At 42.4% G+C, this 15,582-nt stretch overlaps 1 protein-coding gene across 1 annotated transcript in view; it reads left to right on the top strand.

Annotated features, from left to right (window-relative positions):
* Positions 1-175: 175 nt before the first annotated feature.
* The window catches only part of tmem108 (transmembrane protein 108), a 33,851-nt gene continuing 18,444 nt past the window's right edge, over positions 176-15,582 (top strand). The window contains exons 1-2 of the mRNA XM_061921681.1: positions 176-339; positions 437-914. The gene's annotated coding sequence lies outside the window, so the exon portion shown is untranslated. The remainder of the gene's footprint in view (positions 340-436; positions 915-15,582) is intronic.

Here is a 15,582-nt window from a genome sequence, read left to right as displayed (position 1 = left end):
ACTGATGATAACGCCAAGGCCCTGCTCAAAATGTCAAGTCATGCTTTGTTATTAGATGCAATGACGTGGGCTGGTCAACAGGGGGAAGTACATCTTAATGCTGCCGTAGCTTTTTGCTCTTTAATTTGGATCCTAAATCAGATACGTGCACATCTTTCTCGCCTCTTGTATTCTGGCTGTCTTTTGTGTAGTAAGCAGCCTGTTTTGTTAACGCATTGACTGTGTGCGTAGGTGATTTACTGTTTAATCGCAGGGCGCCACTTGGAGAATAGTGGAAGAAAAGGCGGTTGTGCAAAAGCAATGTGCACAGATGGCTCCTTGCAAAGTTGAGCAGAAAAGGTGAGCGTTATTGTATTAATTCTGCTCTTTAATTGCTTTTAAATACAGTTGCCGATAAACCTATGTGGTGCTATTCATAGACTTGTTCTGCATTCAGGACGACAAGCAACAGGTTGAGCAGGGATGTCCTGGCTCTCAGGTGACCAGACGCCGGTCCGCTGCAACGCTCCACTCTGCAGCAGCGCTCCTCATTAAAATTCTATCCCAGTACTCGCGTGCGCGGTCCTCCCTCACTCGGTGGGTGGCACCGTCGCGACCAAAACCCCGACGGCCGACTGCCTGGAGGGCGGAGAGAGACGTCAGAGCCGACGCAGGCGAGAGGCGGGAGCAGGAGTTTCGGCAGGGGTCCTCAGAGCGTAACGACCACGGTTGGTGACACCGCCTAGTGCAGCGCATCCAGCGGTTGGATACATCGGCAGGTGCGACGTCACACGGACCCTTGTGGGCGTCCTCCGTATGCTGATGGTTCCCCCCTCGGCAACATGTGCACTTCGAAGCGGTGAAGTGTGGCTCCCTCCCTGGCGTTCAATTATTATTGGTCTCGGATACGCCGACGTCACCGCGCTGCCATATAGGTGAGTAGCCTTATTCGCACCATTAACATTTCTGCATGGATCTATAATATTGTGGGCATTTCCTAAACCACGTTAATACACAGTGTGGATCACATTGCCAGTAGATGACATATTTTGATGCATTCAGTCTTTACAACAATGTATTTAACTGGCTTGGACCCCAAAAGGGAATAAGCGGTAGAAAATGGATGGACCAGACTCATTGTGCATTGGCGTCCTTCTGCCATAACCAGTTGTGTTGACAGTGACATAGACAAGGGTATTATAAAAAGAGGAGTCATAACATAAAATAGTGACTCTCCTATTCATGGCAACATGTTTTAATAAAGATACATAGTAGGAGTATACGACCATAGTCCCAAGCATGTTTCTCAACATTTGGGAACATTTTAGTGTATATGTTTACTTCCCCATCCAAGTTTTCCAAGAGCGGTAAACCTGACAACCTTGGAAGATCTCTTCTTCCTCAATTGGCCATTGAGTGTGTAAGGAGTCTGAGAGACATGACAACAACAATGCAGATAATAGGAGAAACTCTGTTAAGGCCAAATAGTCCATTGTGATGCATGTGCAGGGAGGTCCAGCCATGTTTTCGAGAGCAGTGAGCTCCGTTTTAAAGGGTGAGCTGATTCAACCTGCTAGCCAGACCTCTCCACTGTGACAGGAATGTTTGCTTATCCCCCTTATTCCACAGACCCATCAGCCCCCTTCTATTCTCCTTTGTTATTTTGGACAATCCCTCAGTGCCATGTGTGCAGTGGCAAGGGGAGGGATCGGGGTCACAGAGGGTATTGACATCTGGAGAGGACAGCGTCCTCAGGGCAAGCATGCATGCTGGTTTGAGTATTTAGGCTGCAATTGAACATATTGTGTAAGGCTAATGATGGTATTTATTTGGCATAGTGCTATAGTCAGGTCAGTTTACTTTGTCTAGTGCCAATTCATTCATCCATTTCCTACCACTTGTTCCTTCAAGGTTGCAGAGGTGATGGAGCCTATCCGAGCTGCATTCACAATATAGGTTATATCAAGGCACTTTTGCTATGGAGAACAGACTTCCATACATTTTCTTCCGCTTGTCTGCATTGTGGAGGCAGCCTTTACGCATATACACAGTTTAGATTTTTGCTCGGAAAATTCTCAATTAATGTCCCAAACTGTCTTCTGTATAGTGTGTCATGCATGATTGGAAAATTTAAAGTCCATATTTGGATGAAGTAACCGCTTTAGTTCTCTGATCAGTACAGTCCGGAAAAGTCTTCATCAGCGCTGGGCCGACAGGGGAAAAACGCCCGGAAACTATCAGTTTTCTCATCCCTCCTGGACAATCTTATCACAGGAAATGTGGAGGACAAAAGCTGCTGGGAAAGTATCAGGGAATGTGGCGACAACAGGCTTTATTAAGCAACTTGTTCCCCCCATGACTGGTAGAGAGTGGTACATCAGGATGTGGAATGCAAGCCCTTGTGCTTGTGCTCTAGTTGGACTTCGTACTGTTTTCCTGGCTGGCAAAATAGCAAGCGGTCCAAACAGGATGTCACTTGAGTAAAGAGGGGAATGCTGGTCCGTGTGTTCCTTTTTCCTGTGTTTGATAAACTACACAAACTCAGATCCATGGCGGCTCCCGATATGACTCCGGAAACTTACATGACAGCGCTGACATAAATTGCCAATCATTGTGCTTGCTATAGTTTGTCACTGTACCTTGTTGCCCCGATGCAAGTGGACTGACAAAAGGGAAACATTCTTTGTATTGCATGTTGTAGTTTCCACCTAATCCTGCTATTAAAGAAACATTTTGGATTATTCATTGAAAGGTTTTCTTTAAACAGCTCCAGCCAGCAAAAAGGGCAATAAGGAGGAGCAGAAGAGGAAAAGCCCGACTAATGAATAGCTAGCCATTATGTTTACTGATTACATGGGTGTGGGGGTCATCGGGAGATAAGAGTGAGGTGACCGCCCGAGCATGAGGGCGACGTGATTACGAGGTGAATTCCTCACATACCTCAGATTCATCCATGCCACTCCAGACTGGCCCTCCACCCCTAGGTGCGACTAGGGACCCTAAAGAGAGAGGCAGGATGAAAGTACCCGTTGGGGTCCAATCTACTTATGTAAGCCGATTTTTCTTGAGAACCTTTAAAAGCATTTTAATTCGGTAAAACTATTGAACATTTTCAATAGAGTGCTTGTCCACATTGAGATTAGGATTTAGCTTTTTTTCTTCGCATTTAGCATTCCGTACAGGAAGTACAAATACTGATACAAAGTTCTTCCCACTGTTGCAGCTACAGTGGGGCAAGAAAGTTTTTAGTCAGCCACCGATTGTGCAAGTTCTCCCACTTAAAATGATGACAGAGGTCTGTAATTTTCATCGTAGGTACACTTAAACTGTGAGAGACAGAATGTGAAAAAAAATCCAGGAATTCACATTGTAGGAATTTTAAATAATTTATTTGTAAATTATGGTGGAAAATAAGTATTTGGTCAACCATTCAAAGTTCCACTGATGGAAGGAGGTTTTGGCTCAAAATCTCACAATACATGGCCCCATTCATTCTTTCCTTAACACGGATCAATCGTCCTGTCCCATTAGCAGAAAAACAGGCCCAAAGTATGATGCTTCACAGTAGGTATGGTGTTCTTGGGATGCAACTCAGTATTCTTCTTCCTCCAAACACAACGAGCTGATTTTATTCCAATAAGTTCTATTTTGGTTTCATCTGAACACATGACATTCTCCCAATCCTCTGCTGTATCATCCATGTATCCATTTTGGCATAAACTCAACTCGTCGTGTTTGGAGGAAGAAGAATACTGAGTTGCATCCCAAGAACACCATACCTACTGTGAAGCATGGGGGTGGAAACATCATGCTTTGGGGCTGTTTTTCTGCTAAGGGGACAGGACGATTGATCCGTGTTAAGGAAAGAATGACTGGGGCCATGTATTGTGAGATTTTGAGCCAAAACCTCCTTCCACCAGTGAGAGCTTTGTATGGTTGACCAAATACTTATTTTCCACCATAATTTACAAATAAATTATTTAAAATTCCTACAATGTGAATTCCTGGATTTTTTTTTTCACATTCTGTTTCTCACAGTTGAAGTGTACCTATGATGAAAATTACAGACCTCTGTCATCATTTTAAGTGGGAGAACTTGCACAATCGGTGGCTGACTAAATACTTTTTTGCCCCACTGTATATGAGCTTCCATTCTTTCGTGTAGACTTCCTATGATTTGAAGGGTGTTTGTTGGAAATTTTGATTCCATATGTGTGTCCTTGCTTTGTCGTAAAATTTGATACTTTTGTTATAATGGTCTAAAATGCTTTCAAAAGCACGAGTGATTAATTAACCGATTCAATCGAGGGATGGTCCCATTACTGTTTATTAGTTGACTGAAAAAAGAAACATGACAGGATGGAGTAGTCCTTTGTGTGGGCAGTCCCGGGACACAGAGGGTTTGTGTTCTTGGACCAAGTGGCACATTCTTAATGCGTCACAGATGAGCGCCTTCAATAGGATTATGAGAGGACCTGTTGGCTGGAGGAGAAGTCGTCCAGTAGGGGTGGGATGAATTTTACCCCCGGCAGGCTTACTGGTGAGTTTACGGTGTTGTGTGATGGAAGTGTGTGTGTAGACAACACTAGCAAGCGTCAGCACAATAATGGCAGGCTCACCTATGAGGATTAGCCTCTAATGGGGCGGGGGAGCTTGCGACCCCCTACTCAGAAGCAAATGACCGCCTCCTCTCATCACACAAAGTGCAATATCATCTCTCTTGTTGCCTTAGCAACTTCTTCCAAAGCATTTGAACACGTGAAGCTAAAATAAAACGTCTTGCAAAACGAATAAGGTGCTGCTAGTGCTTGTTGATTAAAGATCACACCCCTCCTCAACCTCTATTAGGAGTTGATGATGGAGCTCCTGTGTCCTCTGCTGCTCTGTCTATTCAAGTTTTCCAAATATTCTGCAAGTACCAACTTGTGGATGGATCTTTAATATAATATAGAATGTGTCATAAATCGAAATTCAGTATTGAACGGAGAATCTGATTGATAGGCTATTACAGGGTTGTGGGGGGTGCTAGAGCCTATCTCAGCTGCATTCGGCTAGTGGGTCACTAATGCTCTTCACATGCAGGAAAAAAGTATTTCAAGAAGTCACATATAGGGGGAGGAAATACAGAAGGAATGTTTCAGATGTTTTATCAGAATTCTACTTAAAAAAAACCCTAATCAGAGAGCACTTGGTGTGAATTACGTAAGAGATTCTTGAAAGGTGCGTCTTAATCACAGACCGCATTAATCCTGATTAAAGGGATATTAATTTGCATAGTGGGATTTAGCTCGGTATGTGTGAACTTTTGATTGCGGTGCTGATGTGGCAGCTGCGTTACCATGGTGACAGCGGCGTCATCCTAAGGTGCGCATGGTCGGAGGTGAATGAGGGCAGCTTCAGCACTGAACATGACACCAACACACGAGCCAAGTGCGACATACGAGACAGACGTCTGGCTTGCTGTTGAGGAGAAGAGATTTATTTTCAGACTTGGCGTCTTGTTCCGAGGTCAGACGGGCATGCGACAAGTTTGACTATACATTGTGCATGTGGTCATTACGTTCTCAAGCCATCCCTGGGGCATCGGAAGCTTTAAAAAACCTGCTGTGAAGGTTTTTCCCTCTTGCCTTCTCTTTTCTTTCGATTCTTCATTCCATTAGTGATAGATCCCATGGTCCATCTTGCAGTTTTGTCCCAACAGTGAGGGCGTGGCAGAGACACCTGCAGCGATTTTTTTTTTTCCCGTCGAGGGCCAAATGCTTGACATTTAACGAGGATGGTCGTAAACAGGCCCCCGGTATGCAATTGACCTTCGTTTTTGTCTGATATTTTTTCTAGCGGGCCTCCTCGGTGAACGCTGTGTAGTGACAATATGGACACAATACAACAACGCAGTGAAGATGTTGGTCTCTGGAGGCCTAGTTTATTTTTAACATGCTAATATTGTGTGTGCAGATGAAACAAAAGTAAGCAACACAGCTAAGACATCTAAATCTGTGTGTGATTAGAAAAATATACATAAAAATGAGGGCTGTCAAAATTAACGAGTTAACTCATGTTAGTAATCACCAAAAATGATTGCATCAATCATGTTTTTATTTGTCTATTTCCCACTTTTTTTATTATTGTTTGTGTTGCACTGCTTTTAACGAATGTATGGTGTCTTTGAGTGTCTAGAAGGCGCCTAGAAATAAAATGTATTATTATTATGTACACACTTGGATTAGTAATGCTGTTTATTTTTGACTGTATACACGCTTTTACCTTAGCCGCTATACCGTCAGTGATTAGATCAATGCATACGTCATGTGAAGACTCTTCTTCGGCATTGTAATGCCGGTGTAGTTTTCCCGTGGATGCGTCGAAGCAGAACACAGCAAAGGTAAGATATAAGGTATTTATTTAATAACAAAAGTCTATGAACAAAAATACTGGTGTAAAGAGAAAAAGTAAACAAAAGACGCTAGCGTGAAAGCTAGGATAAAACAAGGAAAACTAAAACTTGGTACGAGGACACAAAAGAGTAAACAAAACATTTAGCATGAAAGCTAGACAATAAAGTGGCTTGGCGTGAGAGCTAGCGAGAAAATACATACGAATGATGAGAGTCGTCACTGATGCGCGTGGGCAAATTAGGATCCGAGAATGAGTGAACAGAAAAGGTGAGCTTAAATAGGAGGGTGATAATTATTAGCAGGTGTGCGGGGCGAGACTAGCAGGTGGACTGATGTGTAACCATAGTGATGGATAAAAACAGGAAATAAACGGGTCAGACAGAATGAAAAAACAAACACGTGAAGATCTGAGCAGCAGATCGCAACACGTCAGTACACAAAAATAAGTGAGGAGACTCCGACTGGTGTGCTCGCTGGCAAATTTCACTCCAAAATACAGCTTGAAAGAATCTTAGATAAAACTGTTTTGTGCCAATAAATGGCATGCATTTAAGAAAAATGTTTAAAAATTTGCCTGGATGACATTATGACAATATAATTGCAGCTTTGTACAAATATTGGTCTTTTCTTAAGCAAATTTTAATTATGCAGGCGAGTAGTCATCTGTAATTAATCATAATTAATCCAAATTCCATAATTTGATTAATCAGATTCTTTAAAAAATCAATCATTTGACCGCCTTAATAAATATATACACACAAAATCTGTATACATTTTGCTGTATTCTGGAAAAGCATTACATTTTTCTGTATGCCACTGTGCGTTGCTGGCACTGTTAATAAATGGAGATAAATGATTTGTAGTTGGGCTGTCTTTGAATCGTCAAAGATTCAAGGATTCAAATCAGACAGGGTGTGGCGAGAGTCAGGAATAAATAGCTCTCTGATTAGTGACCGAGAGGAGGTGAGTGTCCCGACCACTAAATCACAGTCAGGTGACAATAATCAGCACTCATGGCAACAAAGAAACAAACCAGGGTGCTGAAACCGAACTTAATCAAGAACTAACAGATGTAGCCAATTAATCGTCACTTTTTTTTCATTTCTGTGTCAACCTATGGTTTTGGGAGAGGGAGTTGTCGCTGGCTGTGAATGACCAAGGATTGTTTACGATATAGGGCAATATAGCTGGGTTGGTAGAGTGGCCGTGCCAGCAACTTGAGGGTTTGGCACGTGTTGCAGCCATGAAATTCTAAGATAATTATTATTTGCAAAAAAAAAAATAAAGTTTATGAGTTTGAACATCAAATATCTTGTCTTTGTAGTGCATTCAATTGAATATGAGTTGAAAAGGATTTGCAAATCATTGTATTCTGTTAATATTTACATCTAACACAATTTCCCAACTCCTATGGAAACAGGGTTTGTAAAAGCGCTTTGAGTCACTAGAGAAAAGCACAATGTAAATATGATTAACTTCACTACTAGGAGAAGATGCTCTACCGCACACGAGAGAGAGTGAGGAGGCTTACCGACACAGCATGTCCGAGAATACCATAAATGTACGTTTGTCAGTGTGTGATGTCAAAAATGGCCCACCGTTAAGAGAAAAAAGAGCTCAGTCCCATTTGCATTAACTTTTTGGCATTGTTTAAAGATACACCAACACTGTAACAACATTTATAAGTAAAAAAAAAAAGAGAAATTATCCTCTTCAAAAATACATTACAGAGTCATTCGTTGAAGTGAACAAAACAAATCAAATTTGCGACTTTTTCCATGTCAAAAAAAGGCCAAACCACACTGATAAACCAAAAAGCATGTTAGCCTTTGGATAGTTTAGTTAGTTCCAAAGCTCTGGTGCAACGCCGGGAAGACATCAAACTTGACTGAATAAACGAAGTAGTATCTGATGCTTTGAGTGCAAAGTTGATAGTGTAATCAGAATCCTCTCAATTGAATATTGAATCTTTGACTATTCAAAGACAGCCAAACTACAAATAATTTATCTCCGTTCGCCAACCATGCCAGAAACGTACAGTGGCATACAGAAGAATGGAATGCCTTTCCAAAATAAAGCAGAATGTATACAGATTTTGTGTGTGTATCCTTATTAAGGCTGTCAAATGATGGATTTTTCGAAAGAATCAGATTAATCAAATTTTGGAATTTGGATTAATTATGATTAATTACAGTTGACTACTTGCTTGCATAATTAAAATTTGCTTAAGAAAAGAACAATAGTTGTACAAAGCTGTAATTAAATTGTCAGAATGTTTTTAAAAACATTTTACTTAAATGCATCATTTATCGGCACAAAACAGTTTTATCTAAGATTCTCTCAGGCTGTATTTTGGAGTGAAATTTGCCAGCGAGCACACCAATCGGAGTCTCCTCACTTATTTTTGTGTACTGAAGTATACATTGATCTAATCAATGACTGTATAGCGGCTAAGGTAAAAGAGCTTATACGGTCAAAATGAACTGCATTATTACTCCAAGTGTGTACATGATTGATGCAATAATTTTTGGTGATTAATCACATGAGTTAACACGTTAATCTTGACAGCCCTCATTTTTATGTATATTCTTCTAATCACACACTAGTTTAGATGTCCTAGCTGTGTTGCTTACCTTTGTTTCATCTGCACACACAATGTTAGCATGTTAATAATAAACTAGGCCTCCAGAGACCAACATCTTCATTGCATTGTTGTATTGTGTCCATTCTGTCACTATACAGTGTTCACCTTGGAGGCCCGCTGGAAGAAATAACAGACGAAAACGAAGGTCAATTGCATACCGGGGGCCTGTTTACGACCATCCTCGTTAAATGTCAAGCATTTGGCCCTAGACAGGAAAAAAAATGGCTGCAGGTGTCTCTGCCACGCCCTCACTGTTGGGACAAAACTGCGAGATGGACCATGGGATCTATTACTAATGGAGTGACGATCGAAAGAAAAGAGAAGACAAGGGGAAAAACCTCAATAGCAGTTTGTTTAAAGCATTCGCATCCCAAGGGATAGCTTGACAATGTAATGACCATATTCACAATGTATGGTAAAACTTGTTGCATGGCCGTCTGTCCTAAACACAGCCAAGGAACAAGACGGCAAGTCTGAAAATGAGGAAGCCGCACCGGGCGTGGCGCAGCGGAAAGCGGAAGCCGCACAGGGTGTAGCGCAGCGGACAGAGTTGTCCGCACCAGGCGTGGCGCACCGGGCATGGCGCACCTGGCAGAGTTTAGGCCGTACCGGTCATAGAGCGGCGGGCAAAGAAGGCCGCACCGGGCGTGGCACAGTAGGCAGAGGAGGCCACACCGGGCGTGGCACAGTAGGCAGAGGAGGCCGCACCGAGCGTGGCGCAGCAGGCAGAGGAGGCCACACCGGGCGTGGCACAGTAGGCAGAGGAGGCTGCACCGAGCGTGGCGCAGCAGGCAGAGGAGGCAGGACAGCCGGCGGGGGCCGAGCAGGAGGTAGCAGCCTGGCTGGACGCAGCTGTGCCTCTCCAGTTGCACACACCAAGGATGGAAGGGGGGAAGTTCGGAAGTGGGTTAAAAATGTTTCTCCTTTCTAAGTTGTCCACAATGCCCATGTAAACTACCGACGGGGGATTGTCGTGGAGACAAGGAGGGAAAATCCAGTGAAGTGGGTGGAGCTTGAGTCCTTGGGGGTGGAGCTTTAGTCCTGGACGGTGGGGACTGACCTAGTGCTCTCATCTTAAAAAAAATTTCTGGTAATCAGCTATTTTGAATTTGATGTCTTTCGCGGGAGGCTGACAGATTGAATTAGAAAAAAAACCTTGCTGCGTGACATCATTGGAAAGCGTGACGTCATCGGAGCGTGTATTGACATGGCTAACAGCCCATGCGGTGAAATGTTTGGCAAAATGATCAATGTGATTACCAAACATCGGCGGCGAGGAAGACAAGGCTGTTTGCGGCTTGCATGGATCCGGATGAGGAGCTTGAGGGGTCGACGCATTCTGGCAGCGAGTCGAAGCCCTCACAATGGCCTCCGCCTTCGCTGACGCGTCCAGGACAGGAGTGCGACGATGTCCTCAGGCCAAACGAAGTCGATGGGGACCAGGGAACCCTCAGGACCCCACATCAGACTCTCGTTCTCCTCAGGAGAATAGTGAAGGGTCTACCCTTCCATTGCCCACAGTCTCCTTGTCCATTTCGTCCATTGCGGGAAAACTGTATGCTGGCTGTTTTCTGTTACGTATTGGTTGCATAGTTATGCGCTGTTCGTTTCCCCAAGATGCAGATGGACTTTGAGAAGCAGCATGCAAGTAGGAAGAATGATTTATTACCATTACCAGTCAAGAATACCAAAATAGGAATGTGCCGATGGCACGGAGTCCTACTTAAAAGCTTAGCACAGAAATAAGAATTACCAACATAAAGTGTTGTGCATAACAGGAAACATGTGGCCGTCCCGTGGGCGACCACCTCGCCAGTTGCAGCGGCGTTTAACGATCGTCTGACTTGTCCCCGGTAGCTTCGGAGGCACCTGGCCTGACGGCCCACTACCGGGTCCTCGGTCCACCCTCCCGTGACTTTGGACTTGTTCTGTTTTTATGTTTTTTTCGTCTATCTTGGAACGTCTGGAATCTGTCCCTTTTGTTTTGTTTAGTTCAGTATTTCCTTAGTTCTTGATTGAGTGTGATTTCAACACCCTGGTTTGTTTCTTTGTTGCCATGGGTGCTAATTATTGTCACCTACCTCTGCTTCAGTGGTCAGGACGTTCACCTGCTCCCGATCTTGAATCAGAGAGCTATTTATTCCTGCCTCTTGCCACACTCTGTCTCGCTGTTTTGTTTGCTACACGTTACGTTGGTGATTCTTGTTTCCGTGCTAATCTATTCATTAGCTCCCCGTGCCGTCAGCACGTTCCTATTTTGGTATTCTTGCCCGGTTATGCTAATAAATCATTCTTCCTACCTGCACGCTGCTTCTGAACGTCCATCTGCATCTTGGGGAAACAAACAGTGCATAACTATGCGACCAAGACATAACAAAAGAGGTGATAATATGGTAAACAGGTCTGCCTTCTTCCAGCATGGCGTGGTTGTGGATAAAACATCCATGAAAGGTTCAATACGATCACCTAATTATTAAACTTCAAATGAAATAAATGGCAAATATGATGGTGTGGTGAGTTACAACAAAACATAGTTATCTATAGCATTGGAAAACAATAATTATACTGTATTATTCATTTTTATTAACCATTCAAGCCCTATTATATACTTACTTGCAGATTGACATCTTTGTTGCAATTGCGTTTTGCATGGGTGAGTGATAAATAAACAGTCCTAATTTTTTATAAATTATTCCAGTACCTCATTAAGAACAACTAGGCAACCCACATTAGTTCATTCACGGCTCCACAATATAAAAGGATATAGTTCAACATTGTGGTCATAGTAAGGTTTTGTGATTTATACAGTAATGAGGTGAGTTGGCCCAATATCTGTGAGTGGATAAAAAAAATATGGGGCCAAATTTTTGACCGTGTCCACCTCTGGTTGTCACTTGTCATGTCAGTCAGGTGAACTGTAGTACAACATACAATATAAAAACTGATAATGTAAGAGAAACACAACTGTTCCCTGCTGAGATGATTAGGTTTAAAGAATGACCTCAGATGTTTTCTTTGACAATCAAAATAGAATTTATGTCGTCTAAATTAACAACATACCAAAGTAAAATAATAGTAATAGGATTGTACAACCTACATTTTACTTTTACGCTTGTACTGTTTGGCAGAATGTAAACAACGCATTACATTCTCATTTAATTTAGTCTATAATGATATGAAGGAGTTGCATTACATTTTACTTAATGCTCTTATATACTATTGGCAGGAGGAAAGAGAGCGATAGAATGTGGATAGAGGGTGACAAACAGTGGATAGAGGAACGGACAGAGAATAGGGTGAAGTCAGAAGTTGCAGAATTTTGACCTCTGTATTTGTCGAATCATGGTTATGGCTTTGGGCATGAAATCACCATTTTACATCTGATTCATTCTTGTTAATTAGTGTGTATAGAGGTCTGCTTAATTGTTCTTTGTTCCGATACTAATCTATGAGAGATCTGTGGAGGGTTTACTCCGCAAATATGAAACTTTGAAATTGTGGCTCATATCTGCATTGATGCGTATTTGCTAATGACCTCAATGGAGGGCTTATAGCCTCTGATCTGTCCTGATCCACAACCGCACCGCCGCTCACCTCAATTAGCCGCTAAGTACTCAGTTACTCAACATGAAGCCCCATGGCTCTTTATAGCTCATGGGTTCCACCTTCCAACTGACTTGTTTTCAAATGTGCAAAAGTGGGTAATTGTTTTGTTTTGTTCATCGCTGTTTGCACGATCCACATTGATATTTCAGACATTCATGACCGTTTTGCAGGGGTCTGCTTATGTCAGCCCGACTCATGCATAATAAGGCCAAAGTGATGCTGTGTGTGTGTGTGTGTGTGTGTGTGTGTGTGTGTGTGTGTGTGTGTGTGTGTGTGTGTTTGAAGGCAGCCAGCACACATTCAGGACTAGCAGCTTTTGGAGTTTAATCTCTCACTCTCCTAGTGGGGGATGAAGCATAAGAGGGGTGATGGGGGTGGAAGAGGAGAAGAGAACAATACAAAATCTCCTTAACCCCCCCCCCCCCCCCAGACCCTGCAGCCAACCAAATCCTCTTCCTCGATCTGCCGCATCATATCCCCCCAATGTCTCTTCTCGCTTTGGCTTTTGGCAATCTCTCGGCGATCCTACTTGCACGGAAACCAGGTACAATGCAGCCCCCACATCCAGAAACACACCCTCCCCTCTGCTGTTGGTTCCTGTCATTGTCAGCCAAGTGCAGGCTGTGTCAAAAGGTTAAAATTGGGTATGTGCATTGAAGTAAGGAACTTCCTGGACATAGTTGTGGTTCTTCACTGCTAACGTGTGCTTGACAACAATTGCCCATGTTGCAATCCCAATCTTCTGCACAATTGTATCAGTACTCGATGGACATTCCAAACACTTCCTGTTCTTACAACGACATGTTGTCCCACTCTCGAATAAACTCTTGTTACAGGAAAAGAATACTAGAAAAATTCCACAGCCTGTCGTCATCGCTTTGTTCAATGACGTCTGGCTATACACTATTGTTCTGAAAGAGCATTTCCTCTTACAGTATTTCCCACTTTTTAAAGCTCGTCATTGTCTATTTCTTGTTTTGATAGCCAACTCTAATACTATGAGTTCATAATTCTGCTGCATTAGTTGTTTAAACTGCACAATAGTGGTCCCCTGTCATAAGCAACTGTTTTTGTACCCATTATGCTGAGAAGCCGACCTTTGTCCCATCTGCTCTGTTGGTTCAAAGGGATTAAGCTTGTTTAGGGCCACTATTGGGATAGAGGCTATCTTATTTTGAAAAGAATACCACTGACAGAAAAAATAGAGGGCGCCAGCTTTGTTTTTTATCTTGCACCTTTTGGTATTTAATGTCTCCTTCAAGGCACTGTGATATTAGTACTTACCTCAGTTTGGACTAGCAAAGATGGTCCTATTTTGCTGTTGTATTGTTACTGGTGGTCCTGAAGGGTAATTTGGACATTAATAATGATTAAATGTAAAGTATTTTTTATTTATATAACACCAGAGTTACTTCTCTGCAGGCACAGGCCATTGATACAACATTGGTAATTCATACATGTCCTTTAAAACTGACTTCGAAACAACATTGCAAAATAGCTGTGTTTGTAAATTGAGACAACTTGGATGTCTAATGTTGGAGCCACATTGTTGGTTTGGAAATTACCAAATTTTAATGGTCAAAACGTCACAACCTGACATTGAATAAACTTGTCAAAAAGAATATTGGTTGGGAAATGACCACATTTAAATGGTCAAATCAATGTCAGAACTCGACATTGATTAAACGTCGTCAAAAAGCATGTTGTTCCAATGTTAAGTTTGAGTTGCTCAACCTCGGGACCTAATTCAACAAGTTGTCAATGTGGTTTCAATGTCTTGTGCCTGCAGGGAATTTGCATTGCTGTGCAGTGTCACAAATCAACAATACAAAGCTGAGGTTAGGCAAATTGTGGCGTTGTCGTCATGGTTACCTTACCTTGTAGGTCAATACCTGGAAATGAAAAGTACTCCTGTGTCTCAGATAAAAGAATGTTAGTATACATTTAAGTGTGGAACCCTTGACTCTTGACGTCTAGATTTTGGGAATATACTTTTACTTGTTGAGGATGCTTGGGATCGCTTCAAAACAGCGTTCCTAGCTATACTAAATGATATGGCTCCCATGAGAACAGTCAGGATCAAAGCCCGCTCTGAACCGTGGATCAATCCAGACCTATTAGCTGCCATAAAAGACAGGGACAGAAAATATTTCGAATACCAAAAGTGTAAAACCGAAGTAAATAAACAACTCAATAATAATAACCTCAAATCACTCCTTTCAACGCTCAAAAAGCAATGCAATAAATTAAGAAATAAAACAAACAACCTGACTAAATCCTTAAAAAAAAATTATATCAATGACAAAATAGAGGAAAACACAAATAAGCCACGTGAGCTCTGGAAAATTCTCAACAACCAGCTTCCTGGATGCAGCCAGAAACTTAAAACCAGACTCACCAACCTCAACATCAAGGAGGGTGACGCCCTCATTACAGACAAAATAGAGGTAGCAAGCAGACTTAACATCTTTTTCACCAACATAGCCACAACTCTCGTAAACAAGCTATCCCAACATTCTGGTCGCTTTGGTGTAGAACACATTAAAGCCTTCTACAGAAAGCTAGGAGTAGTCAACAACAATTTCAAATTAGAAATGGTCTCAGCTAACGAGGTGCTTAATAAATTGAGCGCGCTCCACCCAAACAAGGCCACCGGCCTTGACAATATCCCCTCCAGATTCCTCATGGACTCTGCCACCACCAATAATCACTCATATAATAAACCTCTCAATCAAACAAGGCCAAGTACCCAAGGATTTCAAGGTAGCAAGAGTAACCCCCCTTTATAAAAAAGGAAGCAAATTAGAACCTGGTAACTACCGACCTGTTTCTATTCTCAGTTCCATTTCGAAAGTAATGGAGAAAATAGTTTATGAACAGGTTGATAGATACCTTGCTACTAATAAACTAATGTACAAATTCCAATCCGGCTTCAGAACTAACCACTCCACTGACACA

This window comes from Nerophis ophidion, linkage group LG15 (assembly GCF_033978795.1).
Source record: "Nerophis ophidion isolate RoL-2023_Sa linkage group LG15, RoL_Noph_v1.0, whole genome shotgun sequence".
Taxonomy (NCBI): Eukaryota; Metazoa; Chordata; class Actinopteri; order Syngnathiformes; family Syngnathidae; genus Nerophis; species Nerophis ophidion.
Note: the sequence above shows the minus strand (reverse complement) of the source record. Positions and strands in the feature narration are given on the sequence as shown.